The following is a 27832-nucleotide window of genomic DNA, read 5'->3' on the forward strand; positions in this document are numbered from 1 at the left end:
TCAGGTAGATCAATGAAACTTTTGTTTGCAGTTGTGCGGACAACAGTGATTTTCACTTTGAGTTTGAATTACTGTAAGGCCACAACAAAAAAGTTGTATGTTTCTGGTAACATGGCTACAAAAAATAGGGTAGGTAGGGATTTTTATTTTTTATTTTTTTATTTTTTATTTTTTGGTCAGGGTAGAAAATAACTGCAGTGACGCAAAGAGACTGGACTTACTATACAAAGAGAAAGACAAACACATTACAAAACAAATGAGACAAAAGGGATGCGGGGTTATCCCCCTTGTGTCGTCTGCCGTCTGTTACTTTCGTTTTGACGCTTTTTTTTATTTAATTTTGTTTTGTTTTACAAATGCAATAAAAAAAAGTCTAGGGTCGGCGGGAAAAAAATAGGTAGGGTCGGGTGACCAGAAACATACAACTTTTTTTGTGTGGCCTAAGTCCCTACAAAACAGAAGGAATAGTGTGTGTAGCTGTGCTTATTCGTTGCTTCAAGTTGCTGTAAGCACAGCAAGATCGTGACAAACGCAAATTCTAAGAAAAACAGAAACTTAACATACGTAGTACTTAGTCAGTTTACTGTAACCGTACATACTTGAGATACGCTAAGTGGACCTCACTAAAGAATCTGAAACAGCGAAAGTGAAAAGAAGGAGATGAGGAAACAGAGAGTGCAGCCTTGGTAGCTCAGTTGGTAGAGCATTGGTCTTGTGATCGTGTCACCACAATGGCACGTAAAAGACCTTGGTCATTCTGCCATAAGTGCAGGTGGCTGAATACACCTAAACACGCAGACACCTGGGTAGCGCGACTCCGTTGCTGCTAGCTTTCCACTGGGAGGAAGCGACCCGACTTTCCCAGCGATGGGACAATAAAGTAATGAAAATGAAAATGATTGATGGTAGAAGGTGCAGTTTTGATTGATAAAGTGTGCTGATTCATAGTGGCTGCATCATATGCTTGAGTCATATTCAATGCATCTTGGTTTGCATGCATATATACGCGCACACACACACACACACACACACACACACACACACACACACACACACACACACACACACACACACACACACACACACACACACACACACACACACACACACACACACACACACACACACACACACAAACTCTTTCTCTCACACCTACCTGCACACTCATAGTGAGGTGGACTACCCTAATCCGGTTTTGATTGCATGAGGCTTAGTTGTGTGCTGGATGCACTGAGGGGGATAAATTGTGTAAATGTAAGGCTGGGACACCAACAGTCTGTTCTTCAATATGCTCCTTGGAGTAACACAGTTGAATATTGGGTTTTCCCACTGGCAAGTAGTGTGTGTGTTGCTTGTGGACTGGTTGTCACAGGTTTTTGTTTGGTCAATTTAGTTCCTAATATTTTTTTAAAGCTTGTCTCTGTGTTTGAATAACGTGCACTTTTAATTAATTGCGTTGGTTCTCTTTATGTTCACAAATTCAGAGTCTGACAAAATGTGATAGAGGTTCTGCATTTTGTGTAGTCTGATCAGATGGTTACAGGTGTTCTTATTTTTGTCTTTGTGTCTACCATCTGCCGAATTACTCAGTTCACTACAGGTGTATATCATATGTGTCTAGTTTGGTATTACCGCTGACAGGTATGTCAACAAAGTTGTCACAAATGTATTGGTGTGTGTGGCCTTTACCTCTATAGTGGTATTTGCCCAACTTTCCATTCAATTGGATTTTGTTTACCATGAGTGTGACCCAGATAAAGGGGAATTCCTTCCTGTGAGACTGTTAGGTTTGTGGTGACTGAATGTCTTTCAGTTGAATCATTTCTGTTGCACTTACTGACTGTGGCCTCTGAATTTGACCTAAATTGCATACAATTCCAGTTAGTTTTTTGGTGAATTTGTGACATCAGTGGCTTTTTAAATCTCTCTCAGTTAAAGGCAACTTCAAACTAGCTTTTAAATTTTAGAGCGTCTGTAAGTATAACACAAAGGTATAACTATCACGCTTACAGATATTATTTTGGCTGCTGGTGTGAGAGGAAAAAGTCCCATTAGCTGTGGTGATAGAAGAAAGCAAATAAAATTATTGTTCACTAACACACATTCTTTTGATGGGCTGTGCACTTAAGTTCTGACCTGTTTAATCAAAGATGATTGATATTTTCAGCTGTACCAGAAGAAGAAAATAAAGTATACATAGCAGCAGGGCTCATTGTACCTGTGATGGCGCTAGTATTATTTCAAATCGGTACGCAAACTTTTATGAGGCAAACAGTCCTGAAAAAACGGTAGGCTGGTCATTGGAACCAGTAAGAGTCCAACTCAAAGTACTGGTTTGTTTTGTTTTACCGGCGAAAAAAATCCGGTAGTTCTACAAATCAACTGGTAGGTCAGATCCGCAGCCAATTTTGTTCTGGTATTTTCTCGTTTCAACCGGTAAAGTACCGGTAATTGTCGGTTAACGCCAATACTGTGTACACGTGGTGTAGTCAAGATGGAGAAACACTTCTGACAGTAACACATAGACTAGTTGAGAGTGCCTCTTTAAATAAATTAATGAAACTGTCCCATGCAGTGTTAGCACATATATAGAAGCAAGATGATGGGGACACATCTAGGGTGAAAGCGCCTCTTAATAAATTAATGAAACTGTCCCATGCAGTGTTAGCACATGGAAGCAAGATGACGGGGACACATCTAGGGTGAAAGCGCCTCTTAATAAATTAATGAAACTGTCTCATGCAGTGTTAGCACATAGAACTAAGCAAGATGGCGGGGACACATCTAGGGTGAAAGCGCCTCTTAATAAGTTAATGAAACTGTCTTATGCAGTGTTAGCACATAGAAGCAGGATGATGGGGACACATCTAGGGTGAAAGCGCCTCTTAATAAATTATTGTAACTGTCTCATGCAGTGGTAGCACATGTATAGAAGCAAGATGACGGGCACACATCTAGGGTGAAAGCGCCTCTTAATAAATTATTGTAACTGTCTCATGCAGTGTTAGCACATAGAAGAAAGATTCTATGACAGTGACAAACCTAGTATGTAGTAGTAGTAGTAGTAGTATATAGGGGCGGCTATATTTGTTAGCCGAAGGCCGCGAGGCCTTATTGGTGCCCCTTCTTTGTCAGATACTTTGCATGCCTAAATCCCTATTCTTTCAATCAAAGTCGTAAAAAAGGTTAAGAAATTTTGGGGAATTGTCCAAGAAGTTTTTGAAGGCGTCTACTGTGGGTGCGAATTTAATGTTAGCGGGTAGTGCATTCCAATTGTTAGCAACTCTTTGAGAAAACGAAAACTTGCGCTTGTTAGTCTTACAGTGTTGAACAAAGATTTTTCCCTGGCTGTTTCTGGTGTTGTCTGTCTGCTTGAATGTGAATATTTTGTGCATGTCAATATCATCCACCCCATTTATAATTCTATATGTTTGTATTAGGTCACCCCTTGTCCTCCTTCCCTTCAGAGAGTGGAGGTCTAGGTATTTGAGTCTGTCCGCGTAAGACTTATCCCGGCACTCCTTTAGAATTTTAGTTGCTCGACGCTGCACCCTCTCAATTGTCTGAGACTGTCTCTTGAGGAATGGGCTCCACACCACATTTGCATATTCCACCAGTGGTCTCACAAAGGCTTTGTATAGCTTTAAGAAGGTGTCCTTGTCAAGAAATGAGAACGTTCGTTTGATAATGCCAATCCTCTGATTAGCTTTTGACACAACTCCTCGAATATGCGGGTCGAATGACAAATTGCTGTCGAAAACAACACCGATGTCCTTTTCCTCATCACATTCATTTATTTTTTCAATAGCATCATTGACAGTCATCACATAGTCATATTTGGGATTCTTTTTACCAGAATGCAGAACATTGCACTTTGAAACATTAAAAAATAATTTCCATTTATTTGTCCAATCCTGAAGTAAGTGTATGTCTTTTTGCATGACTGAACTGTTTGTTGCTTTATTGTACAGCTTTGTATCATCCGCAAATATCTTCACTATACCACTAACCACATCTGGTAAGTCATTTATTGTAAATAGAACCGGCCCCAAAACGCTGCCCTGTGGAATTCCGCTGAGAACTGCTGCTTGGTTCGACGTTGCCTGTCCAACTCGTACCCTCTGGGACCGGCCACTCAGGAATGACCGAATCCAGGAAAGGACGCTGGAACTAAGCCCATACGAAGCAAGCTTTAGGAGTAATCTCTCATGCGGCACAGTATCGAAAGCCTTCTTAAAGTCACAGTAAATAATATCTATGGCTTCACCTTCATCAACAAATTTTGTGAGGTCTTCCATGACCTCTATGAGTTGAGTGACACAAGAACGTCTTTTTCTAAAACCATGCTGACAGTCAGCATATAAATTATTGTCTGTGAGGTAAGACACTATAGAATCCCGAACAAGAGACTCCAATACCTTGCATGTTACACAGGTTAAGCTTACTGGTCTGTAGTTACCTGGTTCTGACTTAGTACCCTTTTTGAAAATAGCGGTTACCTCCGCTGTTTTCCAATCACCTGGTATATTTCCAGATTCCAAAGATTTGTTGAACAGCAAGCATAATGGGATAGATAGTTCATCACACAACTCCTTAAGTACCTTTGATGGGATTAGATCAGGCCCTTGGGCTTTATTTTCATCCAACTCTTTCAGTTTCTTTTTAACTGCTAAGGGTGTCACTCTCATCTCAGATAAGGATGCCCCATCTGAATAGCAGCCTTCCGTCATAGTCGGGATGTCTGACACGTCCTCGCGTGTAAAAACGCTAGAAAAATACTCATTTAAGGTTTCTGCCTTACCCATATCGTCAACCACAAAGGAACCATCCACCTTTTTCAAAGTGCTTATACCTGTAGAAGTCTTCATTCTCTCCTGAGAATGCTTCTTTAAACAAATTAATGTAACTGTCCCATGCAGTGTTAGGACATAGAACTAGAAGCAAGATGACACATCACGGCCTGGCATAAAGACCTATTGTTGACAGAGTTCAGAAGAAGGAAGGGAGAGGCGCCTACACATTTTTCGGGGCTGTCTCTAAGCTTTTGGTGTCGTGGAGAGGACTGGGGCAAGAGATTATGGCTAGTGTGGGGCTTTTTTTTTCTTCACCCTCCAGCGGGTTCAGGTTGTAGGAGGAGTGTTTTAATAGTTTTGGCTGCGCTGCCGAGTGACACAGATTGAGTAATTGTGAATGGAAGTGTTGGACGGTTGTGATTGTGGGTACGTAGTTTTGCAGACACTAGAGGTTTAAGAAAGGCTGTGTTTAGTATCAGTGTATGATAGTGGTGATTGTAGGTTTACGTCTTTTTACAAGGTGTTTTAAACACTAGAAATTGAATTCGAAAGGCTATGTTGGGTGAAACCCGTGAATGATTGTGGTGATTGTAGGTTGACATCTTTTTCAAGATGTTTTAAACTCTAGAGGAAGGCAGGGATAAGTGAAAGAATGAAATGACGGCAGTGAAAGTAGGGTTACCTCTTTTCAGGTGTTTTAAACACTAGAAAGGAAGGGTTAAGTGAAACCAGTAAATGAAAGTGTTGATTGTAAGTACTTATATGTCAGGTGTTTCATACATTAGAAAGATCGTGATGAGTGAAACCAGTGGTAGGTGTTGATCAGTGTGTGGATTATTTGGTTAACACCGCGTGTAACGACATAACAGTCAAACTCAAAGTGCAGGCAGTATTTTGGATGTAGGGTTTTGTTTGATGATTCTTAAAAATAGGTATTCTTTGTTTATATCTGATGAAAAGCTTTCAGGAGCAGTCCCAACATTGAATAAAAACAAACTTTGTCGCTGTCCGTAAAACTTAGTTACAGGTTGTTATTTTTTACAAGTGCATATGTTCTCAGACCCATTGAAGTCTTTTTTAAGGCCATGTGAAAATCAAATTCAGATATGTGTACAGACACAGCACATAGCCATGCAAAAATATACAGTTCTTTGTGTCACTGGGCAGTTAAAGAGTTTTCCTTTTTTATTCAGTAGTTATCATTACCTTCATCACATGGGGAGAAGGTGAAACTATTTGGTAAACCTCTTCAAGCTTGATAGATATTCATGAATGAATGAAAAAACTTGTTCTGGTCCGATGCACTTCAATAAAATTATCGCTTATGTTAATTATATAGGCATCAGAACATACTAACTTCAGTTTGCTTAGTTCATGTGAAGTGCTTGGACAACGTAAATGCGGATTTTACTCTTTCTTTTTTAATTTTTAACGTTTTGGGAATCTGCTTAGTTTTTGGATCTGCTTCATGATTTTTTCTTCTCCTTTCAAAGCGTGAATTCCAAAGCTTCAGAAGTTGAATTCCACAGTGAAGTGTCGTCTTACACTTTGTTGTATGCAAGAACACAACAGTGCCCTAGCTAACAGTGTGTGTAGTGTACGGTTTGTGACTTGGAGATCAGTGAATATATTTCGTTTGATCCGCTGGCTGGAAAACCCAGTGAATAGTTCTTCCCTTTTGGAGTGGTAGTTGTGAGATAAAACTATATTTACACTGTGCTCTTGAGTAAACATGGAAACTGTACAACTACAGCAGCAAGTGGCGAGTGGTGACTCAAAGCAGAGAGTGGATACCTCTGCAAACACCTGTTCACAGGTAAAACACTATTTCTTCGATCATGATACATGGTTTAGCTTTTCATTGTGTGACCTGTCTCTTAAGTGTCTTTGTTCAGTTTTGCTCTCATTCCAGTACATGGGAATATGCGTGCTTATTTATTGCTTTCCTGTTTTTGTCTGTGTTGTTTTGATACAAGCTTTTGTAGCTTTGTGTGTTGCGTTTGAACAAGAAGCAAGCGTATGTGTGCGTTTGTGATATATATATATATACAGTAATATCAATATTTAACTGAAAATTATTTTCTATTTCAGTTTCTCCAATAGTTTTCTCCATAAACTGATAAAGTTAGATTAATTTATACAACACCTCTGCACTAAATGGCATTGAAAAACAAAAGTTCTCACAGTGGAGGAATCTGTTGAAGTCGGAACAGATCTGCGAAACTGTGGGCTAGACTGTCCATTTATCATATGTGTGTGTCAGCTGCCAGGAGGATAGAGCAGTTTTAAGCCCATGCCACAAAAAAAGTGGAGATGTAAGACACAGGTAGAGGGTGCTGGAGACAGAGGGGTGGGGGGGGGGGGGGGGGTTGCAGGGTGTCTTAGTACAGAGGCGAAAGGGAGATTACCTGCACTCGCTCCCATTTGTACAGTATTCTTTGTGTGATGCTAGAAACCTCAGACAGCGTTTGGAGTCAAAAGTATGGAAGTATGTCACTGGGTTGCTGTTACTCCCACCCTCTCTCTGTATCACTGTCTGTTTCTCTTTCTCTCTCTGTCTGTCTCTCTCTGTGTATAGTTGAGTGTAATAAAAAGTCTCTGTCCTTGTCTCACCTGTCTTTGTGTCTTGAGCACTGCCTTTGATGTTACCTGTGAGACAGGTAAGAGCGGCCCCTTTGATGTTGACGGAGGGGGTGGGTGGGTATGTGTGTGTGAGAGAGAGAGGTGAAGGTGTTGAGTTTTTCCTAGAACACTAGAGGGTGGGTAAGGGGGGGGAGCATGTGTGTGTGTGTGTGTGTGTGTGTGTGTGTGTGTGTGAGAGAGAGAGATAGAGTAGAGAGAGAGTGGTGAAGTTCTTGAGTTCTTCTTCCTATTATATTGGGTTCCAAGTCTGTGCCGTTCCTTTTGGCCTATGTTTCGAGTTTCGCCTTTGTCTGCTCCTACTTGGAGATTATCTTCAGTGTTTTTTTGTGTCTGGATTTTGTCTGCCATTCCTTCACGCTCGGGTTTACTGTGGAAATATTTCAGAACTTTGAAGAAATAGTTCTGATAACTTTGCAGGATGTGGCTTGGGTTGCCGGGCTGGAAAAAAGTGTCCGGCGTGTAGTGTAAACATAGGCTTCACGCGCGCTGAGTACATTGACTGTGTACAAGGAACTTTTGGTGTCTTCCTATCTATCAAGATTATTGAGAGTAGTGCAACAAATTATATCCACATGCGCGCTTCTGACCCAGTTTTCGCTCGTAATTTTCTTAAATCTACCAGTTTTTCGAGACAGCAAACATTTGAACACCCACGGGGTTGAAGATACAAAACGATTGAGCATCTCTCCTGATGGCAATTTTGCACCCATGTTTCAGGTCAAGAAAAACTATTTTGGCACAAAACCAGGTACAGCAGCGCATTATCGCCCTTTTGATGAAAGAAGTTGGTTTGATAATGCTTATCTATCTCACAGAATCTTCTCCACATGAAAGGGAAAATGGGAGGCAACCGCTATCACTTTTTATCAGGAGTTGCGGGGACTGGTCCCCGCTGTGCGTCCACAATGGCTCACCTGTTCTGTACAGTAGTAGGTGTGTTCAAGCTAAAGAGGTTCCTTTTCACACGCAGACGTTTTGCATGTATCTTTTTCTCCATACAGTTGTTGATAACAGTCGTAAAAGTTTGTTGCAAGACAACATATGCCAAGAAGATGAAGAACAAAAGCGAAAAACTGCGTAATTTATTCACACGAACGTAGTTCAGTTTATTAAGTGGAGTGTGTAAATCAAGAGGAAGAAATAAAACGAGATAGTCAAACAGTCTGAGAGAGAGAGAGAGAGAGAGAGAGAGAGAGAGAGAGAGAGAGAGAGAGAGAGAGAGAGAGAGAGAGAGAGAGAGAGAGAGAGAGAGAGAGAGAGAGAGAGAGAATATATATTCTCTCACAGCAGAGTTGGTGTCTTTGTCCTGAAATGACTTCTGCGGTCCACTGGCCAGAAATGTGAACGAAAGGGAAAATAGTAGACGGCATACCTTCTTTCCCTCCTTTCTCTTGGCCAATCTCTCTGCCTCCATCCGTCCCTAAATCACCCCACCTTCATTGACTTTCCATTGAAAGAGGTAGGCCGAAAGGTAGACTGAAGAAGGAGATGAAAATTACGGGTTATCTGAAGGCCCAGCTGCTCACTGCTGGCACTGATAGTCGTGAATTAAAGACGGATGCAAGGGAGATAATGGCCGCCGCCTCCACATCAACGTCTTGAATCACCCTTACCAGGCAGCGTGGAGACCATTGAGATCTCTATGCATAGTGAGAAAAGTAGTTCTTTTAGGGTTCAGGGATGGGGTTGAGAGAGAGAGAGAGAGAGAGAGAGAGAGAGAGAGAGAGAGAGAGAGAGAGAGAGAGAGGTTCAGGGATGGGGTTGCGGGGTTGAGTGAGAGAGAGAGAGAGAGAGAGAGAGAGAGAGAGAGAGAGAGAGAGAGAGAGAGAGAGAGAGAGACAGAGAGAGAGAGAGAGAGAGAGAGAGAGAGAGAGAGAGAGAGAGAGAGAGAGAGAGAGAGAGAGAGAGAGAGAGAGAGTTTTTTGCTCCCTGTCCTTTGCCAAGCATCTAAAAGCAGGTTTACAGACACAAGCACACTCACTGTCCCCCCCCACCTCACCCTCCCCCTTCTCTCTCTATGTCCTCTCTCTCTCTCTCTGTTTACAACCCCGGCCCTCCCTCTTTCCCCTCCCCTTTGAATTTGTATAGGCTCCCAGAGTTGTGGACCCCAACTTCACTTCTGAGTCAGATACAGCCTTCACCATTCCACCTAAATGGGGGCTTATATGTTCCACTCTGTCTGTTTGTCCGTTCCACCTAAATGGGGGTTTATATGTTCCACTCTGTCTGTTGTTCCGTTCCACCTAAATGGGGGTTTATATGTTCCACTCTGTTTGTCTGTTCCACCTAAATGGGGGTTTATATGTTCCACTGTCTGTTTTTCCGTTCCACCTAAATGGGGGTTTATATGTTCCACCTAAATGAGGGTTTATATGTTCCACCTAAATGAGGGTTTATATGTTCCACTGTCTGTTTTTCCGTTCCACCTAAATGGGGGTTTATATGTTCCACTGTCTGTTTGTCCGTTCCACCTAAATGGGGGTTTATATGTTCCACTCTGTCTGTTTTTCCGTTCCACCTAAATGGGGGTTTATATGTTCCACTGTCTGTTTTTCCGTTCCACCTAAATGGGGGTTTATATGTTCCACTCTGTCTGTCCGTTTGCTTGTCATCCTATTCGCACTTGGATCTCTAGCTGTTGTTTGTGGGTCGATTGAGCTGTAATGTGATGTGTAGCTTGAAAGTGGGGTACACACGGTCGTAGCAAAAATTAAGTCCCTGGCTCTAGTAAAAGAGGAGGTAAAATGGAACGTCCTTCATTTGGCAGAGGTTGCGTTGTCCTAGTCGTAACATTTTCCCCTCAGGTACAGACCGTGTAAGTGTGAATCTTTTCTTTCTCGTTCTCACTCTTGCTTTAAGAAAGGGGTTGTTCTCTGCAGTAATGAAGTCAGGGCGTAGGAGGGAATAATGATACACGTACGTGCAACCTTGACGTTACAGCACGTACTAAACTCAAGGGATAATGTAAGACTGTGCGAGGAGAACGACATCTACACTCTACCTACGCCCTCATTATATACGCCTGCAGTCCTATACATAAAAAGTGTAATTATCAGGTACACCTAACGGTATTTCTCTTTTAAGGAAACAATCCCTCTTGTTAGCATTTCTTCTCTAGCCCGGTGTCCTTCTGTCAACATTAATTGTGAAGGTTATTTCAAGGTGAAACTTTCGTCTGGTACTTTTTTTTGTGACATGGTTATCACCGGGACACTTGTGGTCAGTCTAAAATACGGCTGATTTTCGGACAGATTCGCTCTGCCAGCGGGCACATTTCCTCTGTGGTCAGGTAGAGATGGACAATCGGGGTTGACCTTCGACTGCAAAAGCCATGTTGTTTCTCCGGTCTTTACTCAAAGTGGATGCGTGGCCTTGACATTAGGGTGCGCAAAACTCTAGAGAAATCTCGGGAATGAACTGTGAAGGGATCGCTATTGTTGCTTTTACAAATGTCAGATCTCCATACCTATCTGTGAGTGTGGGGACGTGCATGCTATAAAAGTACCCTTTGCTATTTGGAAGGTCATCCAGTGTAAAGAGTTTTTTGGTCAGTAGTATAATTTCATGTTCATTTGACTCATCGAACTGGACACGTACTCCCCTTTGGGTAACGAGAAACGTCGTGGCGAGAAAGAGAGGGGGAGAGGGAGAGGGAGAGGGAGAGGGAGGGAGGGAGGGAGGGAGGGAGGGAGGGAGGGAGGGAGGGAGGGAGGGAGGGAGGGAGGGAGGGAGGGAGGGAGGGAGGGAGGGAGAGAGAGAGAGAGAGAGAGAGAGAGAGAGAGAGAGAGAGAGAGAGAGAGAGAGGTGTTTGTGTGTGTGTGCGTGCGTTTTCAATCTGTTAGTGTTACTAAAGTAGCCTATTATTGTTACATTTCAAAGTGTGCAGTCAACATGCAGTTCCAAATTATCCCTGACTGGACGAGGTCAGAACCTTCCTGTAGGGGGAGTTTGAGGCTTGAGGATGAGAAGGGGATACGGTATATATCAGTAAGATTAGTGGGGGCGGGTGGCCTAGCAGTATAAGTCTGACTCGTTCCAGGGACTGACTCACACACGTACAAACAACTGATTGTTTTGCAAGGCCCGGTTGATGAGATTTCACCCCTGATTGAACACTGCCGCTTTACCGGGTATGCAGAGATTTCCGGAGAGATCTTGAGGGGGAGAACACTGACCAAACTGAACCGCTTTTGTTTTGCTATTTCGGTGAACTGTTCTTTTGAGTTGTGGCACTTCTGCGTTATCCCGCAGTGGAGCACTGCGGTTATGAAATTAAAGGCCCCTCCTGTTTTTGGAACTGCAGGAGCTTTCTAGTTTGCTGTTAGGTAGATTTTTGGTTCCTCTTTCCTGTCATACTCTCTTTTTCTTCATGAATTCTTTTCTTTTTTCTGCCTTCTTGCTCATTCACCTGTATTTTTTCCAAAAATCTCTTCTCTTGCCGCTTGTCTCGCGATTCATGTATAGTTTAATCTGTTAGTGTTCTGATGTAAGTCCAGCAGTAGATAGGTTAAGCCTATTTTAACATACTGGAAACTGGTAATCTTCCAGTAGGTATTAATTTAGTTTTACTAAAGCCTGCTGGGACACAAGTAATGGGTTAGTGCATTTGTAAACAGGAATCGCTTGACAAGTGGCCCCCTTCATCCCCCCCTTCCTCGTCCTGATATGGCTCTGCGTAGTCGGCTGGACGTTAAGCAACAAATAAACAAACAAACAAACTTCTGCGTTAGTCGGAGCGTCTAGTCGGTTCATTCATGGCTACTACGTTGGACCCTTACCATGCAGGCTGAGCTATTAGTTGTTGCTGCGCTGTTTTGTTGTTTTGTCATCCCATTGTCTGAAGTTCTGTGGTCTATTGCCTCGGTCATTAATGGCGGTCGTCCACGCAGAGTGAATGCCTTCGGTGATCGTAGAATGCGAGAGTAACAGACGTGACGCATTGCCCTGTGCATGAGTCATCTTGTGGTTGAAATATAGCCTGTTTGAGGTACCAGTTTGTGACGATTGGAAAACAAAACAAAAAACTAAACATATTAAACTAAAGCAACTTTTTAATAATGTTAGAGAAGAAAAGTCGTTCAAGACGATTTGTACTATTTTCTGTTAAAATAATTTGTTCCCAGCTTTTGCGGTTTGAGCCCTAGGCCCTGTATTATGTAAAAATCGGTTGGATTTTTTGTATTAATAAGATTACCACCTTCTAAATCTTATCATAACCATCATCAACAACAACCACAGTCCGACTGCTGTTCCAGTGTATTGCAAAAGCTCTGCTATTTTCTGTCCTCCCTAAAACCAAAGTTCTTTTCTGCACTTTTCACTTTACGAACATTGCTGCACTTTCCACCTTGTTCGCCTCAATGTACCCGCAAGTCCATCAGTGGTAGAATCTCGATACTCTTATTTTCAAAGGCAAGCTCATGCAGCGCCCAGGACCAACTGAGAATATTTCTTTGGTCGTGTGCGTTTTTCTAGTTGAGACCCTCTGGTCAACGGAATGACAGGTCAGGAAAAAAGTGCTGCATTTGCATGCTTCTTCTGTGTGGTCTTCAAAAGTGCGGAATGGCCATTCAGGTGGAGAGATCGAGTGTTTGTGTGTGTGTGTGTGTTTTTTTTAACTGCTGGCTGGTGGAAATGAATTTGTACCGTAAAGGGGAGAATGTGTAGTTTCCGTGATTTTTTTTCAGTCTGTGTGTGTCGACTTGTTCATCAACGAGAATGTATTCCTTTGGTTACCTGTTTTTTTTCTTTCTTTACACCCCTCCCGTTTCCCCCCCCCCCTCCCCACAACAACTCCCCCTCCCCCCCCCCCCCCCCCCCCCTGCCCCTATTTCTTCAGACGAACGAAAGCTGGGTAATTCGCAGCTGATAACCGTGATTCATACTGTAAGAACTGACAGGAAAGAGAGATACCCAAAACCGATAATAATATTATAAGAAGAAGCAGTTTCCCCTTCCAGTTCCACCCCTTCCAACACCGCCTTCCTCTTCCCTTTCTTCTTCAACTCTTCAGCCATACTCCTTCCTTGAAAAAAACACCCACAAAAACACAGAAAAAACAATGACACTCCGATGGAGAAAAAAAACGTTTTTGCTCTGTCACCTCGATCATTTCTTTGTTCCTTTCTCTTTTATGCAGTGTGTGTGCGCGTTATCTGCTTAGACCATTACTGGTTTAGTGTGCCGACGTGTCGAAAGTCACTGGCGATTTGCATGCACTAAAAAGGACACCTTTTTGTACTTACTTGTTCGTATCTTCATTTTCCAGTTCTGTTCCTCCTTCGCCTCAGTCCTTTGTCGTCTACCTCTTCCTCTCCAACTTCCTAACTCCAACAGTATCCCCACCTTTTCTTCCTTCTCCTCCACAGTTCAGAGACATCCTGCCTGCTGCCGCGCGGGCAGAGAAAATATTCCCTCTTTATCTTCACCGCGCTGGCAGCAAAACCCCTCACGCGGAGGTGTTTTTAGACTGGCCAGACACAGGTACGTTGTCCCGGAGGTGTCCAGTCAATTTCACTCTCCTCTCCTCCTGCATGCTCCATCTTATTCTCCTCTTTCTCCTCTCTGTTGACCTCTTTGCCTTCTCTTCCTCTACGCCTATTCGTCATTTTTCTTCACATTTCTTCTCCCTTCCTCCTCTTTTTTCTCTTTGCTCCTCATCATTCGTCATCTTCTTATTCTCTGTCTTCATCGTCTGCCTTTCCTTTGCGTGATCTTCCCTTCAAGGCACAAGTTTTAAACAGTGTTGGTCACAGACACAGATGGACCTGGAATCAACATTTATATAGGTCGAAATGTTCTGGCCACAAAAAAACCTGTTGTATCAGAAGATATTCTACGTGTCAAAGCTATCGGACATTCGGCCGTCCTCCTCCTAATCTTCTTGTTCTTCCAATCCTCCCCCTTTTCTTGCCCTCTTCGTCATTCTCCTAGAGCCTCTTTCTATGCCTACTTTTTTGCGTCTCCACCGTCCTCGTCGTTCTCGTTTTCCTACTCTTATTCTCCTAACCTCTTTTTCTTCTTCCGTGTGCTGTTCTCACGATGTGAATCTTCACAACGAAGCTAATCGCGTCATGTCTGCACTTTGTGGTTATCGTTTTTTCTGATAGGTTGGCAGCGGAATCGCCCGCACTTCCTTCTAGACTCCTTCTCCCCCTCCCAGCACCCCCTTTCCGTCTCCACCCCCCTCCCCCCAGTCACTCACAAGATCTTTCTTCTTCACCGTCTCATTTTTTTGTTGGTGAGTTTTTATCTTTAAAAGATGGAGTTGATGCAAATATTTCCCTAAATCACAAAAACAAACAAAGACAGATGGGAAAAAAGAGGAAATTCGTCCTGCCATGAATAATACCATTTCGTTTGACCCTCAGTGTAACTGTTGAATGAATGAATGTGTTTCACTGAAGTCAGTAGTGCGGTATGTATATGTTAGACTCTGCGCTCAAAAATCCTGCCGGCGTTAAAAAATTACATCTCTAAACTTCACGGTTTGCATGCCGGAGGAAAGTGAACGTAATCGAGCGGAAACAGTTTTGAGGGTTTAGAATTACTACGCAGTTTCTTTAAGCTTAAAAACGAAAAGAAAAATAAAGACAGTTAGGGAGGAACTTTCCAGCATTGGTTTCATCCTTTGCCTTATCTGTGCAACGATATGCATACACTATTCTTAAAGAAATCGGTGCTTTGGGGTGTTGAAGGCAACTGCTTCTGACGAGATTCTCTTGTGCTTTGATTTACTCTTTCTAATATGTGTTCTGATGATGCGATTGCAACGGTTTAAAAGATAAGACTAGAGATATCAAAGTGCACGTTAAAATGTCTACAGTTTCCTAACGCTCGAACATAGGCGCGCGAGCGCGTGCGCACACACTAATACGTGTACACACACACATACGCACGTACAGCCAGGAACACGCATAGACACACACACATGCTCTCTCTCTCTCTCTCTCTCTCTCTCTCTCTCTCTCTCTCTTTGTCTCTCTCTCTCTCTCTCTCTCTCTCTCTCTCTCTCTCTCTTTCTCTCGCTTTCTCTCTCGCTTTCAAGGTTATTCATTTCTTTTGGTAGTGCTGATGCATAAGCTGTTAAAAACAAGCACAAATTGATTTGATATCTGTATAGCTCCCGTGCTACGGAAAGTACTTGACCAAACGTGGAGGACGGAGACCATCTTTAAACAATAATTTGGGGAAACACAGCATGAAAATCGTTGACATACGATTCTGCTAGTATAGTAGGTTACTGATAAAATGTATGGTTATGTTCAGTTTAGAAAGATAACTGCTGGTCCTGGTTGGCATTATCTCACTCGTCAAAAATGATGTTCACGGCGCGATCCGAAGTAAATGAGGACGAATGAATCAGCCGTGTCGTGAAAAATTACGATTATCAGGTCATGGGTTGATTTTTTGCCTTACCTTGTCTTTTTTCATTTAGGAATTGTTGTGTTGACGACCGCATCTGGTTAATTAAAAGTTTTGTGTTGATTGATTGGCTGACTGACAGCAGCATTTGCAGTAAGCATCAAATCGTCATCCGAATTTCAGGGTAAACCAATAGGGCTGGCCGCAAAGAAAAATAACAAAAAATATCTCATTTTTTTATTTTTTTTGGAACCTGAAGTTTTTTTCTCTTTTTTATATTAATTTTTTTGCAAACTGGAAGATTTTGAATGCGTTAACCAGTTGCTTTCAGATTAATCCGCCTGAAGTTTTCAGATTCATCAAGGCGGAAAGCTGATAAAGTCGCTCAGCCAGGCCATATGTTGAGAACAGTACGCCTGCTTTTGCACTCGAGGGTGAACAGGAGAAAAAATGAAGAGAGAAAAATCATGAAGATCATCTTTCAGGGGTGCACGATCCTTCAACTTATGATGCTGATATGAAGCTTCTTGTCAGCTCTGGTTTTCGGGACCCCGTGTTACGCGATGACTGTTGGGGGCACAGGGTTTCATTGGGATGGGGGGGGGGGGGGGGGGGCGGGGGGGGGGGGGGGGGTTGGGGGGAGGGGGGAAGAAATGAAGATAGGTGTGGAGGGTATAGGCAAGGAGTCTGGAAGATCGTTGGTATATATATATAGGTAGCTCAGGTAGAGAGTTGTTCTGTGTCTGGCTGCAGCTGGCTAAACACTGCCTGAACTTTTACGATTCTGGAAGCGTCTGCAACAGCGGTTACAATGTGTACCTTTGCTCCTGTGGTCCTGTCTCACTGCTTGAACAACGTCAGTTCAGAATGGTGGTGTTGCCCTCCCTCACTATCCACACAAAATCATTGAGTTTATGCAACCTCCCCTTGCCCGTTCACTTCCTGTCTGCATCCCTCTCTTTGTGCTCGTCGTTGTCGTTTTCTACAGGCTTAACTGAAATGAAAACTGAAATGTCCCATTGCCTTTTTCTTCCAGGCTAACCCCTGCATCCTACTGTATTTTTTCTTCTTCATTGGTTTTCTGGAATGAGAGCTTCCTGTTGGAAAGTCTCGTGGAACGTTTGTTGCATTCTTACGCGTTACTTCTCCTTTCCATAACGCGATTTCTAACCTCTACACACTCATTCCGCCCTTGCCCATCTCTCATAACATCGTCCTGACTTGAACACTATCAGATTCCACTTGATTTACCTTAATTACTTCTCGCCAAAATTTTATGAATCACATTTCCGCACCCGCCTCCTGCTAGCTCTACTTCTGTCAGGTAGAATTGCATTATCCGCCCCTGCTCAGTCTCGCCGGAACTTCACTTTTTGTGTTCCACTAGCGCTTCCTACACCTCCCATACTTTACAAGGGAGTCTAAAACTTGCCCCCTTTTTAGACCTAGCTTTCTTTGCGTTAAAAAAAAAATCGTTGTTTGTTTGTGTAGCTTTTTGTATGTGTTAAGCATGTCTGGGAATTTTACCTCCACATCAAGAGTTGTTTCCCCTTGAAGACCGTTTTTTTTCCATATATGTTAGGTCTTTAACTTGGGGGTACCACTGTGTATAAAACGTGGGTACTTCCGTGTACGTGTGGGACAGCTGCTATTTACCTGGGGGCTGGGATAACGGACATGATAACACACTCTGGCATCGTCTTTCCCACGTGGCCGTTGTGAGTTAAATCCTGTATACAACTAGGGAACTCGTCTCCCCCCCTCCCCCCTCCCCCCCTCCCTCTTGTTCGTTCGCGTGAGGATGCACTGATCCGCTGGAACAGTTGAATATATTCAGAGAAAGTCTTAAAAGTTGTAGCTTTTGTGTGAGATTTGAAATAACAACAACTTTGGGAACAGTGATTTCCACTCCTATGTAGCACCGAGTGTGTTTCTGCAAATATTTTGCTGATAAACGAATGTGAAGAATTAATAACGACTGTTTTGAGACGATTTGAGAAAAGATGCGAGTCGAGCACAATTTACATCAGTCGAAGTTAACCCCTGTGTTCATATTTCAGTTCGTTGAGGTAGCCATAACATACTTGAAGTGTATGGGCGAGGGTTGCAAGACTGAACTTATTTTTGTGGCATTTCAGGACTTACTGGTTTTATATTCTCCCAATTTCTGATGTCTGTGCGCGGAAATGACACACTTCGTGATTTCTTAGAGTGGTCTTCATTCAATTACCGTGTCTTGCTCACCATCTCATACTTCAAAGACATGGGAGATTAGAACGGACTTTGGCCTCGTCTGGTTGGTTTGCACAAAATTGCTTTTAACAGCATTTTGCTTCAGTGCTTAAAGGCATATACCCCATCATCGTAAACGGTCGAAATTAAACAAGTCGCGTAAGGTGAAATTACAACATTTAGTCAAGCTGTCGAACTCACAGAATGAAACTGAACTCACTGCATTTTTACAGCAAGAGCGTATACTCGTAGCATCGTCAGTCCACCCCTCGATGCACAGGCAGTGAAATTGACAAGAAGAGCGGAGTAGTAGTTGCGCTGAGAAGGATAGCACGCTTTTCTTTATCTCTCTTCGTTTTAACTTTCTGAGCGTGTTTTTAATCCAAACATATCACATCTATATGTTTTTGGAATCAGGAACCCACAAGGAATAAGATGAAAGTGTTTTTAAATCGATTTCGGAAATTTTATTTTAATAATAATTTTTATATTTTTAATTTTCAGAGCTTGTTTTTTAATCCGAATATAACATATTTATATGTTTTTGGAATCCGAAAATGATGAAAAATAAGATAAACGTAAATTTGGATCGTTTTAAAAACAATTTTTTTTTTTTTACAATTTTCAGATTTTTAATGACCAAAGTCATTAATTAATTTTTAAGCCACCAAGCTGAAATGCAATACCGAAGTCCGGGCTTCGTCGAAGATTACTTGACCAAAATTTCAACCAATTTGGTTGAAAAATGAGGGCGTGACAGTGCCGCCTCAACTTTCACGAAAAGCCGGATATGACGTCATCAAAGACATTGTATCAAAAAAATGAAAAAAACTTTCGGGGATTTTATACCCAGGAACTCTCATGTCAAATTTCATAAAGATCGGTCCAGTAGTTTACTCTCCCGCAGTGGGGCACTGCGGTTATGAAATTAAAGGCCCCTCCTGTTTTTGGAACCGCAGGAGCTTTCCAGTTTGCTGTTAGGTAGATTTTTGGTTCCTCTTTCCTGTCATGCTCTCTTTTTCTTCATGAATTCTTTTCTTTTTTCTGCCTTCTTGCTCATTCACCTGTATTTTTTCCAAAAATCTCTTCTCTTGCCGCTTGTCTCGCGATTCATGTATAGTTTAATCTGTTAGTGTTCTGATGTAAGTCCAGCAGTAGATAGGTTAAGCCTATTTTAACATACTGGAAACTGGTAATCTTCCAGTAGGTATTAATTTAGTTTTACTAAAGCCTGCTGGGACACAATTAATGGGTTAGTGCATTTGTAAACAGGAATCGCTTGACAAGTGGCCCCCTTCATCCCCCCCTTCCTCGTCCTGATATGGCTCTGCGTAGTCGGCTGGACGTTAAGCAACAAATAAACAAACAAACAAGTAGTTTACTCTGAATCGCTCTACACACACACACACACAGACACACACACGCACATACAGCACGACCCTCGTCTCGATTCCCCCCTCTACGTTAAAACATTTAGTCAAAACTTGACTAAATGTAAAAAGAAAGAAGAAAAAAAGAAAAAAAGCAAAAGCGAGGAATCGGAGTCAAATTGGGACTAGGTATGCATTTTTACAGGAGATTCCGTTGAACGAAGGGGGCAGGCGGTTGGGAGTAATTAACGTTGAACACTTCAGAAGAAGAGGGCGTGAAAGCTAACGTCTTACAGACACTTTGTAGTCCGGGTGGCTTTGCAACGCGGAGGGGATGACAGGTACAAACTGCAACAACAGTGGCATCAAAGACAGCGGTGCTTTCCGTGTGCTATTGGTGCACACCTTCAGACAATGAAGGGAGGATCTTCTTCGCTGTAGGCCTCTGTCATTGCGTACTGATGGGTTGCAGCTGTTTGTGAGAATGTAGGGTAGCTTGAAGTTAAAGTCAGTGTCCGTCTGCTTCTCATCAATACTTACCATGTTATTTCAACTAAATTAATAAGTATGAGGTGTTGTTTTGAACCACCTGAGTCCAGTGGAGGCCCACGAGAAGCTGTGGGGAACGGCAGAGTAACTGCGGTGAACCCCGGACTGAAGACCTTATAACGTTTTAGCATGACTGGGAACGCAGAAGAAGAAGAACGACCTGAGTGACGTCACTAAATTCCTACAGTTTCTAACATCGGTGAACTCTTGTCAACCGCTGACGTCAACACACTCACACCAGTTGGCTGATGGTCGAGAATGCAATGGCATCCAATGCTTACGTTTTTGCTCTTTTGCTGTCAAAGTTACGCAACTTCAGCGTCTTCAGTCTATTTTCGAGTATCTGTACTCCGCATGTATCATGCACTTTTAGTCTTGGCTGAATTTTCTCGTCAGGTACGGTTTTTCGGTGGAGTTTTGATGAAGCAGATTATTTTTTTTGTATACGCTTTTCTGTGAGGAATGCAATAGGCTGGGAATCTGAACATTTAACTGGCGAATAAAGTACTGCACGTAGCTAGCATAGCATTTCCTCGTCAAGTACGGTATTTCGTTGAAGTAGGTTTTAAGAACACCCCCCGCGGGTTAGGGGGAAGAATTTACCCGATGCTCCCCGGCATGTCGTAAGAGGCGACTAACGGATTCTGTTTCTCCTTTTACCCTTGTTAAGTGTTTCTTGTGTAGAATATAGTCAATTTTTGTAAAGATTTTAGTCAAGCAGTATGTAAGAAATGTTAAGTCCTTTGTACTGGAAACTTGCATTCTCCCAGTAAGGTAATATATTGTACTACGTTGCAAGCCCCTGGAGCAAATTTTTGATTAGTGCTTTTGTGAACAAGAAACAATTAACAAGTGGCTCTATCCCATCTCCCCCCTTTCCCCGTCGCGATATAACCTTCGTGGTTGAAAACGACGTTAAACACCAAATAAAGAAAGAAAGAAAGAAAGTTTTAAGAACCAGAACATATCTCTAGTCTGTTTGTATTGCTTGGTTGGTTGGTTGTTGGTTTTTAACGTCCCTTCAGCCTAGTAGGCTATGCAGGACCGATTCAATTAGTTTGTTTCCTTTCTTGCAGTAACAATCTAAACAATCAAGTGACTGTGGTAAGATGAACAAAGTTAAAAAAAAACTAAAGGATTTCTGTACTCACCGATCCAAGAACAGCACAAGACGATACTATTATTATCGTCTTGTGCTGTTCTTGTACTATTATTATCGTCTTGTGCTGTTCTTGTACTATTATTATCGTCTTGTGCTGTTCTTGTACTATTATTATCGTCTTGTGCTGTTCTTGTACTATTATTATCGTCTTGTGCTGTTCTTGTACTATTATTATCGTCTTGTGCTGTTCTTGTACTATTATTATCGTCTTTTGCTGTTCTTGTATCGGTGAGTACAGAAATCCTTTTTTTTTTCTTTTCTTGCAGTAGGCAATAATCAGAACGCACAATCGAAATTTCTTGAAGGAATGCGGGCATGGTGGATTCAGAATGCGCTTTTGTGGTGGCGATTTCAAGGCGAAAGACGACACCAACCACCGACTGGTGAATGAAGTACCAAGTTGTGTGCTCGGGAATCCGAGTTCTTTTCGAACGGTGGTTGTGGAGGCAGTTCAAAGCAAACCTGATCGGGGTTGGTGTTGATCTTGGCACGATCAACGGGATTCCATGGAAAGGGAAGTTTTCTGCGATTACTGAAACAAGGGTCATTGCTCTTCCTGGTACAGTCCACACATTCCAGGCGATTCCGTATTGATATTTTCGAAAAACAGACATCCTCCACCGCCTTCTAATGCTTCTCCTACTCCTGGTCTATACTCCTCCTTCTTGACATTCAGCGTTCAAAAACACTCGGGTTATATTTGCTCATTCACAGAATCGTCTTGAACTTTGATCGTGTCGATTTCGTAATTTTTCTCCGATTTCAATCTTTGTCAGTACTTTGTCTTCTCTCTCTATATATATTTATGTCTCTCTCAATTTTTCTTTTGCATTGCAGAAGGCGCGAGTACGTACGTACGTACGTACGTACACGCACGTACGCACGCACGCACGCACGCACGCAAGCACGTACGCACACACACATACGCACGCACGGACGCACCCACGAACACACACACACACACCCCGAGACAAGCACAAAGTAGTACCGCTTTTGTGTTCTCTCTCTCTTTCGAATATTTCCCTCTCTCATCCAGATCAAAAGCAGCGCACAGAGAATCTACAATGAAGGCCGATCGTGTTGGCACCAAGTAATGGTTCGGTAGGCCCTGTGATCACACACACCTTTAGGCGTTGGTTGCTCCGGAAATTCCGACCGGATAAAATCTTGTGGTGGAGTCGGTAGAGAGGGATTGTTTGATTGGCTCTTCCGTGTTAGAGAACAGAGCGTTGTTACAGACGGACAAACCCCGAGATTGTTAGTTGACAGACATGAACATCTTCAGATCTTTGGCCTTAATCGGACTTTTTCGGTGTGAGCTCTAAATGTACAATTGTAGAGCAGTGTCAGGAATACATTGGAATGTATACATTCATTATTTTGGACTTGTAGGTCACTTTCAGACTTTTTTTTTACGTATCCGAGTTTTCATGCCTGAGTTTTTAAGTGCGATTCGCCAATACTCTTTCGACGATTATTCCAACCTAGTAAAAGCAGATTGGTAACGATTTGTAACGGTTGGCTTGCGAACAAAGACCCTTTAAAATCTGAATTTTAAGGCCGTGTCAGTTTGGGTGAGATTTACAGATTCATGCTGAAATGCGAATAGGGTTGATTTGGTTTTTAACAATTCATTTTCATTAATGTAGAATCGTGCAACAGGAAATGTTCGGGTTTTTCCTGGAGTTTACGAGGTGAAACTAAAACAGATTGATTTTTAATGGACCAGGGGCTGGGTTGGGAGTAGGAAAGGGGGGGGGGGGGAGGAGGGAGGGGGATCTTTCTGCCGTAACCCTCTTTACATTTATCTCTCAGCTCCACCCTCCCTTCCAACGAGGTAACGACTCGTGTAAAGATTCATCATCAAGCAATAAGAGGTGGTATGCAGGTGAGTTCCGGGCGGGTGCAATTATTCATTTTTTTTTTATCTTCTTTTTATTTTTTATTAGGTAAGGAAAAAGCTCAACTTTTAAAACTAAAATAATTTGAAGTTATTTCTTATATGTTGAGCTTTAGGTTTTGTTGCGTCTGCGCGATTTCCTGTTTTTCTAATACCAGAATGTCACCAGTGCACGATAATGTACTGAATTTTAATGATTGATCCGAAAATCCTTGTGGTGTGTGGGTATGGGAGGGAGGGGTGGGGGTTGGTTGAGTGGGTGAGTTGAATTACTGTTCCGACATATATCTATATTGCTTCTATTTCTATGTAAAATTGTTTCTTGTTCGCGAACTGGTGGCATACGCAAGTCCACACATGAGTTGGAACAGAAATTTCACAATTCGCTCCGTGATAGAATTCAGAAACTGCAAGTAACCGGGTTAAAGCAGGAATTTGTGTAAGCTCACCAGTAATCAGACACGCATGCACGCACGCACGCACGCACCCACACAAACACACACACACACACACACACACACACACACATACACACTTGTCCCTCTTTCCATCCCTACCCTGCCCCACATGGCTCCCAATATCCCCAAAGTTTTAACTGATGGCAATTAAATCCACTCAGAATAGTAGAGAAACAGCAATTGCTGAACCAAATTGGACAGTCCCTTGCCACATTAGCTGGCAGCAAGTTAATCGAGACTGACCAGTGGCCAGTGGTCAATGGGTGAAGCTGCAGAGGCACGACGCTATTATGGGTACTTTGCCATTCTCATTGTTTCGCTAGCTTCTGGTACCCGACTTCTTTGCGTGTGAGCAGTCTTGCAGTACATCACATTGCAACTGAGTGGCTTCCCTAAAAAGAGACAATACTTGCGAGACTGTTTGCATTATCTGTGTGTGTGTGTGTGTGTGTGTGTGTGTGTGTGTGTGTGTCTTTCGGTCGGTCGGTCGGTTAGTCTCTGTGTCTCACTCACCCCTCCCTCCCCCCCCCCCCTCTCTCTCTCTCTCTCTCTCTCTCTCTCTCTCTCTCTCTCTCTCTCTCTCTCTCTCTCTCTCTGTTTATGGTCCCGTTTAACGATGCATTGCTGCTATTGTTTTTGTTTTTTGTTTGTTTTTGTTTTTAGACTTGTCGTCTGATGACTTTATGTTGAAAGGACAGGTTGGAAGATTAGGCTAAGCCTAAAACCTTTATCCTTATGTAATTTTGTTCTGAGTTCTCTCTCCCCCTCTCTCTCTCCCTCTCTCTCTCCCTCTCTCTCTCTCTCTCCCCCTCTCTCTCTCCCTCTCTCTCTCCCTCTCTCTCTCTCGGTTCAAGGGAAAAAAAGCAGCGTATTCATATTTTTGACCATGAATGATGATGGAAGGTAGACGTAAGACACGCTAGGCCTATGGTTATTGAATCAGAAAGATGTGTAGGCAACAGCTGCCGCCGACGTGGGCCATGCAGACTTATTACCTGCCAAGGCGATGATGTAGAAGGTACGGTACGATATTGACAGCCGACACACACCTTTTAAACGTTTTCTGCTTCCTCAAGTTCCTCCCTGTCTCACTTCAAAGATATATGTGGCTAGCCCTGAGTGCTTTATTGTTTACATACATTTTGGCGTCATTTTTGTTTGTAACCAGTGTTTTTACATTTAGTCAAGTTTTGACTAAATGTTTTAACGTTGAGGGGGGAATCGAGACGAGGGTCGTGGTGTATGTGCGTGTGTGTGTCTGTGTGTCTGTGTGTGTGTGTGTGTGGAGCGATTCAGACTAAACTACTGGACCGATCTTTATGAAATTTGACATGAGAGTTCCTGGGTATGAAATTCCCGAACGTTTTTGAGTCACTTGAGAAAAAGTGACTCTATGTAATCGGTCAGTGTTAGTCTGTCCGGCCGGCCGTCCGTAGACACCACCTTAACGTTGGACTTCTCGGAAACTATCAAAGCGATCCGGCTCATATTTTGTTTAGTCGTGACCTCCAATGACCTCTACACTTTAACGATGGTTTTGTTGACCTTTGACCTTTTTCAAGGTCACAGGTCAGCGTCAAAGGAAAAATTAGACATTTTATATCTTTGACAAAGTTCATCGGATGTGATTGAAACTTTGTAGGATTATTCTTTACATCAAAGTATTTACATCTGTAGCCTTTTACGAACGTTATCAGAAAAACAAGGGAGATAACTAGCCTTTTCTGTTCGGCAACACACAACTTAACGTTGGGCTTTTCTCGGAAACTATAAAAGTGACCGGGCTCAAATTTTATGTGAACGTGACTCCCAGTGACCTCTACACTTTGACGTCTGCTTTGGTGACCTTTGACCTTTTTCAAGGTCACAGGTATGTCTTGAAGGAAAAAAATTGAAATATCATATCTCTGAAACTATTCATCGGATTTGATTCAAACTTTATAGGATTATTCTTTACATCAAATTATTTACATCTGTATTGTGTTGTGAATAGCAATTTCTTCCTGTCCATCTGATGCCTCATATAATATTCAGAACTGCGAAAGTGACTCGATCGAGCGTTTGCTCTTCTTGTTTTCATTTTTTTGATAAATGTCTTTGATGACGTCATATCCGGCTTTTCGTGAAAGTTGAGGCGGCACTGTCACGCCCTCATTTTTCAACCAAATTGGTTGAAATTTTGGTCAAGTAATGTTCGACGAAGCCCGGACTTCGGTATTGCATTTCAGCGTGGTGGCTTCAAAATTAATTAATGACTTTGGTCATTAAAAATCTGAAAATTGTAAAAAAAAATAAAAATTTATAAAACGATCCAAATTTACGTTCATCTTATTCTCGAACATTTTCTGATTCCAAAAACATATAAATATGTTATATTTGGATTAAAAACAAGCTCTGAAAATTAAATATATAAAAATTGTTATCAAAATTAAATTGTCGAAATCAATTTAAAAACACTTTCATCTTATTCCTTGTCGGTTCCTGATTCCAAAAACATATAGATATGATATGTTTGGATTAAAAACACGCTCAGAAAGTTAAAACAAAGAGAGGTACAGAAAAGCGTGCTATCCTTCTTAGCGCAACTACTACCCCGCTCTTCTTGTCAATTTCACTGCCTTTGCCATGAGCGGTGGACTGACGATGCTACGACCGGCACGGTTGGCCTAGTGGTAAGGCGTCCGCCCCGTGATCGGGAGGTCGTGGGTTCGAACCCCGGCCGGGTCATACCTAAGACTTTAAAATTGGCAATCTAGTGGCTGCTCCGCCTGGCGTCCGGCATTATGGGGTTAGTGCTAGGACTGGTTGGTCCGGTGTCAGAATAATGTGACTGGGTGAGACATGAAGCCTGTGCTGCGACTTCTGTCTTGTGTGTGGCGCACGTTAAATGTCAAAGCAGCACCGCCCTGATATGGCCCTTCGTGGTCGGCTGGGCGTTAAGCAAACAAACAAACAAATGACGATGCTACGAGTATACGGTCCTGCTGAAAAATGGCATTGCGTTCAGTTTCATTCTGTGAGTTCGACAGCTACTTGACTAAATGTTGTATTTTCGCCTTACGCGACTTGTTTGTATGTGTTTTTAATGTGTGTTTTTTTTAGGGGGGGGGGGGGGGTATCTTTTTCTTGAGTTAATTTACTCTCTCTCTCTCTCTCTCTCTCTCTCTCTCTCTCTCTCTCTCTCTCTCTCTCTCTGTGTCCCTGCCCCTCTTTCTCCCCCTTCTCTCTCTTCAATCCCCTCTCCCTCCCCCTTTTGTCTCTCTTCCTTCCCACTCTCTTCTTTCCCCCTATCCCTCCCCATCCTCTCTCTCTCTCTCTCTCTCTCTCTCTCTCTCTCTCTCTGTCTGTCTGTCTGTCTGTCTGTCTATATCCCTCTCCCCTCTTTCTCCCCCAACACTCTCGCATTCCCCTCCCCCCCCTTTCTGTCTCTCTTCCTCCCCACTCTCTCCGTTCCCCATCTCACCCCCCTCCTCTCTCTCTCTCTCTCTCTCTCTCTCTCTCTTTCTCCCTCTCTCTCTCTCTCTCTCTCTCTCTGCTTTTTTGAGTCACTTGAGAAAAAGTGACTCTATGTAATCGGTCAGTGTTAGTCTGTCCGGCCGGCCGTCCGGCCGGCCGGCCGTCCGTAGACACCACCTTAACGTTGGACTTTTCTCGGAAACTATCAAAGCGATCGGGCTCATATTTTGTTTAGTCGTGACCTCCAATGACCTCTACACTTTAACGATGGTTTCGTTGACCTTTGACCTTTTTCAAGGTCACAGGTCAGCGTCAAAGGAAAAATTAGACATTTTATATCTTTGACAAAGTTCATCGGATGTGATTGAAACTTTGTAGGATTATTCTTTACATCAAAGTATTTACATCTGTAGCCTTTTACGAACGTTATCAGAAAAACAAGGGAGATAACTAGCCTTTTCTGTTCGGCAACACACAACTTAACGTTGGGCTTTTCTCGGAAACTATAAAAGTGACCGGGCTCAAATTTTATGTGAACGTGACTCATTGTGTTGTGAATAGCAATTTCTTCCTGTCCATCTGATGCCTCATATAATATTCAGAACTGCGAAAGTGACTCGATCGAGCGTTTGCTCTTCTTGTTGTACTGGATGTTGCGTGTTTGAAGTTTGACTTGAACGCACTTGTTCATCACACGTGGTTACGTTTTCGCATATATGGCTTTCCGCAGCGTCGTTAATACTGGACGGTTATGAAACGATATCAAAGCGGCATTTTTATGATCACCTGAATTTATAGTTTATGTGGGTCGCTATTAAGTCAAAGCTGCCAGCAGCAACTTTAAAAAAAACCCACTTTTTTCATTAATGTTCACGTCTCTGGGGAATAGATATGCATTTGCATGT

The 27832-nt window shown here is 42.6% G+C and overlaps 1 protein-coding gene across 1 annotated transcript in view; it reads left to right on the forward strand.

Annotated features, from left to right (window-relative positions):
- LOC138970786 (liprin-beta-1-like) overlaps positions 1-27832 on the forward strand; it is a 166212-nt gene that overhangs the window by 43418 nt on the left and 94962 nt on the right.

This window comes from Littorina saxatilis, linkage group LG7, assembly GCF_037325665.1.
Source record: "Littorina saxatilis isolate snail1 linkage group LG7, US_GU_Lsax_2.0, whole genome shotgun sequence".
In the NCBI taxonomy this organism is placed as follows: Eukaryota; Metazoa; Mollusca; class Gastropoda; order Littorinimorpha; family Littorinidae; genus Littorina; species Littorina saxatilis.